This window comes from Etheostoma cragini, chromosome 7 (assembly GCF_013103735.1).
Source record: "Etheostoma cragini isolate CJK2018 chromosome 7, CSU_Ecrag_1.0, whole genome shotgun sequence".
Lineage (NCBI taxonomy): Eukaryota > Metazoa > Chordata > Actinopteri > Perciformes > Percidae > Etheostoma > Etheostoma cragini.
This window is the reverse complement of record NC_048413.1, coordinates 5504189-5514165: the sequence shown is the minus strand read 5'-3', so window position 1 is coordinate 5514165 and position 9977 is coordinate 5504189. Positions and strand designations below refer to the sequence as shown.

The window sequence follows — 9977 nt, the reverse complement described above, 5'->3', positions numbered from 1 at the left end:
ATCACAAGACAGAACCACACAGGACCGGGGAGAAAACCAAGAAACAAACACAGGGAAGGCCAAACGGGGAAAATAACCTCCAACAAAACCCCAAACCACAACAAAAGGTTATAATTCGTGGTATGGAAATCAGTACCGACTGTAAAATTAACCAAATATACAAATACAGGTAGATATGTTATACAGTATAGCAAAAAGACTCACGTTCAACTTTGTATTGCGCCCTTGGTCTTGCTATCGCGTCTTCGGCAGCCATTATCAAAAGTTGTTCAACTCTTGTTAGCTCCGCCCCTTCCGCTACGTAGCCAAGATGGCGACCGTTGAGTGTGGAAAGTGTTCATCGATCTACACTCATTTTTTTTGTTAGTTTTGAGTGCACCATCCGGGTATTTAAGCATACTTAATTTGACCGCACTTCGACAATGTGAACGCACTATGTACTCAAAAAGTTAGTATTTAGTACAGAAGTGCGCGATTTGAGACACAGCCCCTAACGTTTCAAGAGAACCCGACCCACTTCCGGGTTAAATCTGACAACTTCCGGTTTAGGCCCCGTCCAGTCCGAGTACTGATACGGATACATAGAATTCATGTGGTAAACAGATACAGATACAGATAATGCTGTACTCGCTCATCGCTTATCTTTACTCCATTTGTACACTTAACATTGACAGGTAAGATTGTTACTGCCCCCCGGTTACATTTAAAATTGGTTCCTTGGGCATAAAGACAGCAGTTGTAAAACTTGCCTTGTTGTCACCTTAATTTACAACTTGAGTATCTTAGATGTTGCCAAAAATTGGTTCAGAGATTATCTTGACTCAATGAACTTGACAAGATCCTTAAAGCCAGATCTATACATCTTTGCTTTAAGATACATCACATGCAAGCATTCTCTCTGAGCTTATGAGGAAGCTTTTGAATTATTGTTTTCATGTTTGCTGGCATATTGAGTTTAATATTGGCATATTGCAAATCCTTCATAGCTTTGCAATACTCTCACAGAATTAATGCATAAGCCTGTAGCCACTTAGCATCTTCTGCCTTAATAGAAGGCTATACAATAATTTTGAAAACATATGCAGCTTCTTTACTTCCTGTCCAAAATGTTTGCGAAGAAGGTCTTTGCCAACCTGGATCAAACGGATTCAGATTTGGAAATCCCATTGTTTTCTCTTCAGGATCCCCTTATCCATCTTACTTTTATGATCATTTTTTTAAAGGAACATTGGATTGGATCAATGTGACTCAAACACAAAATTTCCAGATTACCAAATTGTGTTTACCACAGCCTTAAATGGAACCAACAGTGTAGCCTACTGGCTAAGCCAATAACACAAATAGTCATTGTTTGTTTTTAAGAAACAGAAACACTGTAATGAACAGAAACATTATACATTCCTTATTTTGTTATAATGTGAAGAAAACAAAAACAATACTATCCAATAGTCAATACTTCATCAGTTGTGACATGCTTCATATATGCTTCAAATATGAAGAAATGTATGTTTCATCTCTAAACCTTTATCTTATGATCATTCACATAAAAAAAAACTCTCTGATGTTAACTGGTTTGAAAAATAACAACTGGATCCACCCTTCTGATGTCTGAATCTAATGTTTAGTTTCATGTTCTTACGCAAAGGTTCCATGAAAGTTTCCCGTCAGCACATGAAACTAAACTTTAGATTTTGTTTTTTTGCTCATGTCCCCTTAGCGGTTCTGTATAATTTAAGTGGCGCTTTAAGGTCACTAAAACTACACCTACCTCTATGTAAGCAAATGTGAGCAGATTGTAGAGCTTAGTTTTGATTTAATTGACAATATCAGAGCATCATCTTTGTATCTTAAAACACCTTCAGCTCACCTACGTTGACATAAAGGTGTGGTTCCAGTGTCCTAAATACATTTTTACCGAACGGCATTCTGCAAAGTATGACACATCGAGAAGAATGTTGCTTGAGAGTACAAAGTGTCATCTTTTCATGGTTTTGTTCACAAGACAGATACAAAAATGTGTGTGTGTGTGTGTGTGTGTGTGTGTGTGTGTGTGTGTTGTTCTGACTTCCTTTATGCCCATTTAATTGACACTAATTATTTTAATTGACAAATCAGGGAACAACCCATTGCATCTTAACTTGAAACTGGAATGCCACCAATTACACCCCAGCAAAGATATGTCCTACATCACACCTAGTGAGCAGAAGAAATTAGAGACTGTTGGTCTTTTATTTAAGGGGCTACTGGAGGAGTTTAGGGCTCTTTATTCCAAATAGACTTGACTCTAACTTTGCCAGTAATACATTTTTCTATGACCTTCCAAAATGATTGGTTAAAAAGACGTGACCCTCCCCTTGTGTTCTGGTTTACACTTGGCAAAGATGTACAGATAGACATTGTTTGTATACAACCATGACAGATATGACCTAACCTCTGCTTTCTCATCTTACACATCACACTCCACTGTTATGGGGGGGCCATTTTCGTAGATTTACTCCTTAACGTTGTTGTGGAATCACAATAAGCATGGAAGCTAAATGTCCACTTTCTGCATTACTGCATTACTTCAATTACTAAGTTACTCCTCTAGTAAACTACTATTCAGTATAATCATACAATAAACCATTGAGACCATTCAACAAGCACACTGGCTAATGACAAATTCAACACGTGAACTGGTTGCTATGGACTCGTCACTAGGCTTCCTCAGTCATTGGATATTTTAGCACAGGTAAAGCAGCAGATCTCATGAACACGATGAAACTAGCAAAGCAGTTTGGTAAATCCCATGATCTCTACACAGCAACAGCTCAAATGGCTGGCTGACTTAACAGGGAAGGACCCATCTGCTAGGGATCGGGGGCTGAGACTGAGAGAGCTACATCCAAAAATATGCACCAAACAAGCCGCTTTGAAATGTTGCTGTTTTCATGAAAACAAAGGTTGGGTGACCCTCCCCCCTAGACGAAAAAAAGTGACTGAATAAAAAGACATGGCCTATTTACTTCCAGGAGTTTATTCCAAAAATATTTTACGGTCCCTAGCTATAACTTTAGAGCATGTAGTAGAAAAAATATGAAAAATAGAAAATGGAGCGGGAGATTGGTCGGAGATTCCGAGCAGCGAGTGTGGTATTACATTCCATTTATCACACCGTTATGATGAAAAGAGAACTGAGCCAGAAGGTAAAGCTCTACTGGTAAATGTTTGTTCATTTGATAAAACTTATTTAATTTAACATAAATACAGTCTATGTTGTGATCCGAGCCGGAGAAGGTAGGTACGTGTTGGACGAAGATTCCTTTTCGCTCAGAACCATGAAAGTTTAGTTTGGGACAAGTTGGAAGGGTTTTATGAAAAGTGTTATCAAATCACATTGGCCAGTGGAGAGAAAATGGTTGAAAACACACACACACAATTATTTTTCAGTCCTTGCGAGCCATGTAACTTTGGTTGTGACGAGATTCTCGGTGGACATAAACAAAAAGTAAAATTACTGAAAATAAACAAGCCAGGCGGATCGGGAACAATCTACTATTATAGACCTTTTTTATGGCAGACATGTTGACATGTCATAGTAGAAAAGGTACAGGTGTATTCACAACCATATATACCATATATATAAGATTAAGATTAATTAATTAGTCCCACAAGGGAAAATTACAATTTTCACTCTGTTGATATTACACACATATGCCCAGTACCTAAATGGAGAGATATCAGAGTGAGGGGGCTGCCCAAGAAAAGGCCTCCAAAGCAAGGGTTGGGGGTTCGGTGCCTTGCTCAAGAGCACCATGGCAGTGCCTAAGAGGTGAACTGGCATCTCTCCAGCTAACTGTCCACTACCTTACTTTGGCCCGTATGTAGACTTGAACCACAACCCTCAACTCCCCACAGACTTAGATACTATATACAGTCAGGAAAATAACCAAAAGCAGAAAGAAAAGTATAAAAGCCACGGCTGTGGTCATCACTATCCTCTTGCAATAGGGCCTTCTGGATGGCAAAAACAGGGCTACTAGTACCACACAGGTAATCTAAACAAAAAAAATGAACACTTGACCATGCCAAAAGAGTTAAAAAGAAAAGTTTTGAGTGAGGAAAAGAAGGGTTCAATATTGGCTTTACTGGCAGAAGGGTGCAGTGAGCGTCAGGTTGCTTCCAAATTTAACATTTCACAGACGGCAGTTCATAAGAACAAGGTCAAGCAACAGACATTGGGGACAACAGAGCTACAGACTGGAAGAGGGCAAAAATGATTGTCCACTGACTTGGATGACCGCCAACTCATTTGCATGTCACTCAAAAACCGTACGATAACATCAAGTGATTTACAAAAAGAATGGCAAACAGCAGCTGGGCTGAAGTGTGCACTTCAGCCCAGCTGCTGTTTGCCATTCTTTTGCAAGGACTGTGAAAAACAGGCTCCTAGAAGCAGGGCTGAACTCGTGCAAAGCCAGAATACAGCCTTTCATTAATGAGAAGCAAAGACAAGCCAGGCTAAAGTTTGCAAAAGACCATAAGGATTGGACCCCAGATGACTGGAGTAAGGTCGTCTGCTCTGATGAGTCAAATTTTCAGCTTTGCCCAACACCTGGTCGTCTAATGGTTAGACTGAGACCTGGAGAGGCCTACAAGCCACAGTTTGCAAATACAATTTGACATCAAAGTAACAAGGACATCGCATGAGGTGACTCAGGTCATTGGTAGCAAGTTACAATAAGAGTATAAACAGGACATTAAATAGAACAATTTTGTGCCACAATGCAGCAATTACCCCTCCCTAGATAATTGCTTGATGCTGACAGCTCACTGTAATTAATCACATCTTACATATGACATTGTTTAAAAAGTATTTATAGATTGAAGGAATTCTATTAGCAACTGGCCAAGAACAACAAGAACGTGGAGTAATTATCCACACCCTGTTTCCCGGCTCGCTCAGCTGTCTACCCAATATAAACTGCTCAGCCACACATCCACCAGACATCCACCAGACATCCATCAGACACAATACGCTTCTTTCACCAGTACATTCGTAAGTATCCCTTTACTCTGATTTTGACAAACTACATTTTATTTGATTTCTTTATTTTTGCTATGTATATTGTTATCCTAACTGCTTTCTCTTTATATTTTGTTGTAGCTTTCTAACGTTATTATTACCATTTGTGGTCCCAGTAATGTACATGTGATCATTTCCAGTCATAAATGTTTTTTGCATGATGCAGGGAATTAATTAATCAGACTGGATTGATTATAATCATACAGTCAATAACCTGTTCAGTCTAATCCCTCCTGATCTGAGCACCATGTCCCTTCTGCTCCCTATACCTTTGATTTTGTTTGAATAAATGTTTTATCTAAATTCTGATCACTGATTTCTTTTTGTTTTAATTATATTTGTGTATTTAGAGTTTTGATTGTGTTCTTTAATGATTACAGGTGCTGTTTAATCACTGATTGAATCTTTACCCACCATCCTGAAAAAGGTAAGTGAAAACATCATTGGTGCTGTAAAATAGTATAATTTCTCAAGCAGCAGCCCGGGTCTGACTATGTGAGTTAGCATTTTCAAAATGTATTTGGGTAAAGCAGATACTTAAACTATGCTGAGTAACAACTATCCTGCTATGAAACATTTCTTTTACATAACAAATAATCTGCCCAAAGCTTGTGGTATGAAGAACTTAAGTGTTTATCTTGGACAACAAGGATTGTTTAAATTGGGTATGGACTACATCAGTTACATCTTACCTATGTCTTAAAGGCAAAACCACATCAGCTGTTTATGTAATGTGTATGAAAATAAGAGTTCCAATACTAAGTAAACCCACAAACTCTCCTAAGAGCTAAGTGGCTATGATAGACACACCACAGAACATGAAACTGACCTACTTTCTAGGACCATTTTGAACAGGAAAGATGTGCAGTTTTTCAACGTGAAATACAATTTGTGTGGCAACAGTTTTGATGATAATAATGTTTATTAATTAAACTAAACACTGCATTTTAATACAATCCATTTCATTTCTGCTTATCTACATAGTGGCAACATGTGCAAACTCACTCTAACTGCAGGTAAGGCACACTGGACAAGTTATTATAATGCATATTTTCTCACTTACCTCCAGTGGTATCTAGCCATGCAGCTAGTTTAGTTTTTTTTTTTAACCAATTTTTTAACCAAATAACACCCAGTCTGTCACTTTGAAGGTCTCTGTTTGATCATCGCCAGCTTGGGTAAGTTCACAACATGCTTTAAACATAATTAACAGCACTAGCAGATAAAAAGGGTAACTCATTTTTCAGCCTTCTGCAAAATCTTCTGCTTCTTGGTAACCAAAATTCAAAACTTAATATCTTATCCTTTCATGAAATGTTCTGATATTCCTTTTGTATATATTATTTTTTTTGAGTTTTTTATAAATACAAAACTAAACTTGTTTGTAGGCTGTAGGCTGAGTTTTCCTAGGAACCTAGGAATCAAAAAGGCTCAGGATGCTGCAAATGTTGCTATAATACAAAAATGGCTGGTGGATTTAAGACAAAATAATAATTTATTGAATGATCAAATTTGAACATGTCTGTCAGTGGCTTGTTGATCTTTCCATTTTTTAGTTAGTTTCCTATAGGTTGGGACACATTTATACGGTTTGATAATGGACTTATTGGACTTTAACTTATCATTGCACTTACAATAATGTGCGTAGCTGTCCTCAATTTAGTTCATCCTTTACTACGTCTCATCTCTGGTTTATCTAGTCTAGCATCCACCGTGTGTGTTTGTGTGTGTGCCCCCAGTGCAGAGAGCCAACAGGATTGGAACAGTAACTGCTTTCAGCAACTTTATAGTGAAAAATCATTACAGCGTACATTAACATTAAAACGTATACAGGTTGGCAGGATGGTCTGGAATGTTTTGGGCCATCTTTCACTGTACGTTTATTGGTAAACAAGTTAAACACGTCTCATCTTCACAGCAGAAACAAGGAAAGGAATTTGCACATCATGTACATGTTACATCAACCCGTTCTCACTGGTCTGGTCATTGGCTCTCAGAGTCACATACTGATGCAAAGTCTGGCAGGTGGGACTGCTGGGATTGGGTGAAGTCGAGGGAAACTACGGTTATTGGTCAAATTTGCCCAAAATTTGAGGTGATTGGTCAATATTCCGTGTTGCACCAAAGTCAGTGATTGGTCGAATTTGTGTGAATTGGCACGATGGCGACACCCTGGAGAAACTGCCTCTTCTTATCTTATTGACTTTGCAGATTGAAAATGTATGCTCTTTCTGTATAGAATCTCTACAGGGATATGAATTTATGATCAAACAGGGTTAAAGAACAGTTAACACAATATGACTCTCTGATCTGATTCCTTCAGGATATCCTGGCCTCACGGATGGAGCTGCATTGCCATCAGACTTCTGTAAGGGAAAGATCAGTGGGATATACCCCAACCCTGCTAACCCACGTTCTTTTTACAATTGTGCTAATGGAATCGGCTCGCCCCAATACTGCCCATCAAATCTGGTCTTTAACCCAAAATGCAGCTGCTGTGACTATCCCGTGACCAATCCAACTGATAACTTCTGTAAAGGGAAGAGCAATGGGCAATACACTTACCCTGCTGACCGAAATTCTTTTTACAATTGTTGGGAAGATAGAACCTATATCCAAAAGTGCCAAGATAATCTGGTCTTTAACCAACAATGCAGCTGCTGTGACTATCCTGGAAAAAACACTCCACCAGCTGTTGACTACTGTGATTGAAAGAAAGGGAACTTCCCCTACGCTGGTCACAAACAAGCTTTGTACACATGACAGAGGCACCATAAAAAATAGCTTTCACATTTAATCTTCAGGTGGCGGCAATACATATTCATATTAACACAAAGGAGACATTGTCAAAGCTGTTATATATTTTCTTTGTATTTTTAACTTTTGAGGTATACGTTAAACATAGGGGTGTAACGCTACGCTTAATTCACAGAATCTCAGGATATTGTATGGGTGTCTTATTTGTTTATATTTAACCATTGCATGATAAAACTTGTGTTACATTATGACACAGATGTTGCATATTTCATACATGTATATGTTGTGTGTCTAAATGTAAATAAATAATACAAAAGGAATACATTGATAAAAATGAAATGATGAATCAATAAAATACTATAACTTTCCCAGTTACATGTTGGAACATGATTTTGGTTCTGTTGTTCTATGTTGGTTAACTTTGTACATCAGGTGGGGGAAAGTTACATTAAAGTGATTCAAACAAATTCGAAGACACAGTAGTAAAACGTATTTCTCAAACATTTCTTGATGTCAGAGCCACCTACTGTATTATAAGATGAACTACACTGCAATGTAAAAGAATCAATGTTCACCTGTTGTGAGACTATGTTTTACGTTGAGTAAGGGTTAGATATATATATATATATATATATATATATATATATATATATATATATATAGTCTATGTTCTGTGATCTGCATTTCTCCACCACATGTTCAGATGCACTGAACAGCAGATGTTGTTGTCTCTAAAAGTGATTTACTACGGTGGACCTGAAGGTCATAAAAGGAAAGCATTTCACAAAACGTAACAGGAAAATCTTAAAAACTAAAAGAAATGTTGGTGTGACCCGAGCTGGAGAAGGTAGGTACGCATTGGACGATGATTTGTTGTTGCTCAAGTTCACGGAAGTTCAGTTTGGGACAAGATGGAAGGGTTTTATGATAACTTTTATGAAATAACATTGGCTGGTGGAGAGAAACTGGTGGAGAACCCCCACACACTCACACACAGAGATCGAGACACACACACACTCACACATACAGAAACCCACACACAGAGACAGAGACACACACAAACACACACACACGCTCAAACACAGAGACAGACACACACACACACACAGACACACGCTCACACACAGAGACAGAGACACACACACTCACAAATAGTAAGAGATACACACACAGAGAAAGAGATACACACACACAGAGACACCAGACACACTCCAAATACGTGGTTATTTTGCCATCCTTGCGATCCATGTAGATTTGGTTGAGACAAGACCCTCGGTGGACATACCTTGGGCATCGGAGAATGTCGCGTTGACACAGAAGCTCCGCAGAAGTCACACAGCTCTCCCATAAAGTATAGGTAAAGTTCACTTATTAAAAATGTCCTCCTCCTTACTCCAGCGGATGTAGCCTATGCATGAAGTTGTTGTGGGTAGAGTTGTATTTCAAAAAGTTAAAAACAATACTTGGAAAACAGGGTATTTCTGTTAATGTATGCGGCAGTCGGGTTGGGAAGATATGATTTAATGATTCAATGGTGTAGACTCCATATCAAGCTGTTTAATTATCATCCTTTGTCTCAGTGAAGAGTAGATCAAGACGGCCCTTTTTGTTCCTTCCCCCTCTGGTCCTCTGACTCTAAAGAGTTGATCAGGTCAAGTCGGGCATTTAACACATGAAAGAAGCCTTTTGCTTCACAACACAAGTAACCTTCTGTCTCCAACCCGCTGGTGTCTTAGATTAGGCTAAGACAATCGATTGTTGAGTAACTATATTTTTGTTAGAATTTCTCATTTAAATGATAGAACCTTTTGATCTGTGTACAAAAATGACCCTAAACGGGCACAGTTAATCAGAATCAGAATCAGAATTAGCTTTATTTGCCAGGTATGAGGACACATACGAGGAATTTTTCTTTGGAGCATTGTTGCTCACACTGTGCTTACACATACAAAACAACCCAAACAAGAAATATACACACTAATATATACACACAATATATACATACTCTAAACAGAACAATATAGAGGCATGAGTGAACAAAGAGTTCAATAGAAATTATTTAAATATGGACCATAGTGCAAGGATACTGAGATAAATAGTATTTTATTATTACAATATGAACAGTATGAACATTATGGACAGTTCTAAAATAGAA

The 9977-nt window shown here is 38.2% G+C and overlaps 1 long non-coding RNA gene across 1 annotated transcript; it reads left to right on the top strand.

Moving 5' to 3' along the window:
* The first annotated feature begins 4906 nt into the window (after nt 1-4906).
* LOC117947707 lies at nt 4907-7680 on the top strand. Its single transcript, XR_004657296.1, has 5 exons — nt 4907-5038; nt 5446-5492; nt 6050-6081; nt 6217-6243; nt 7389-7680. It is a non-coding gene; the product is annotated as an uncharacterized LOC117947707 (long non-coding RNA).
* Nucleotides 7681-9977: the final 2297 nt, after the last annotated feature.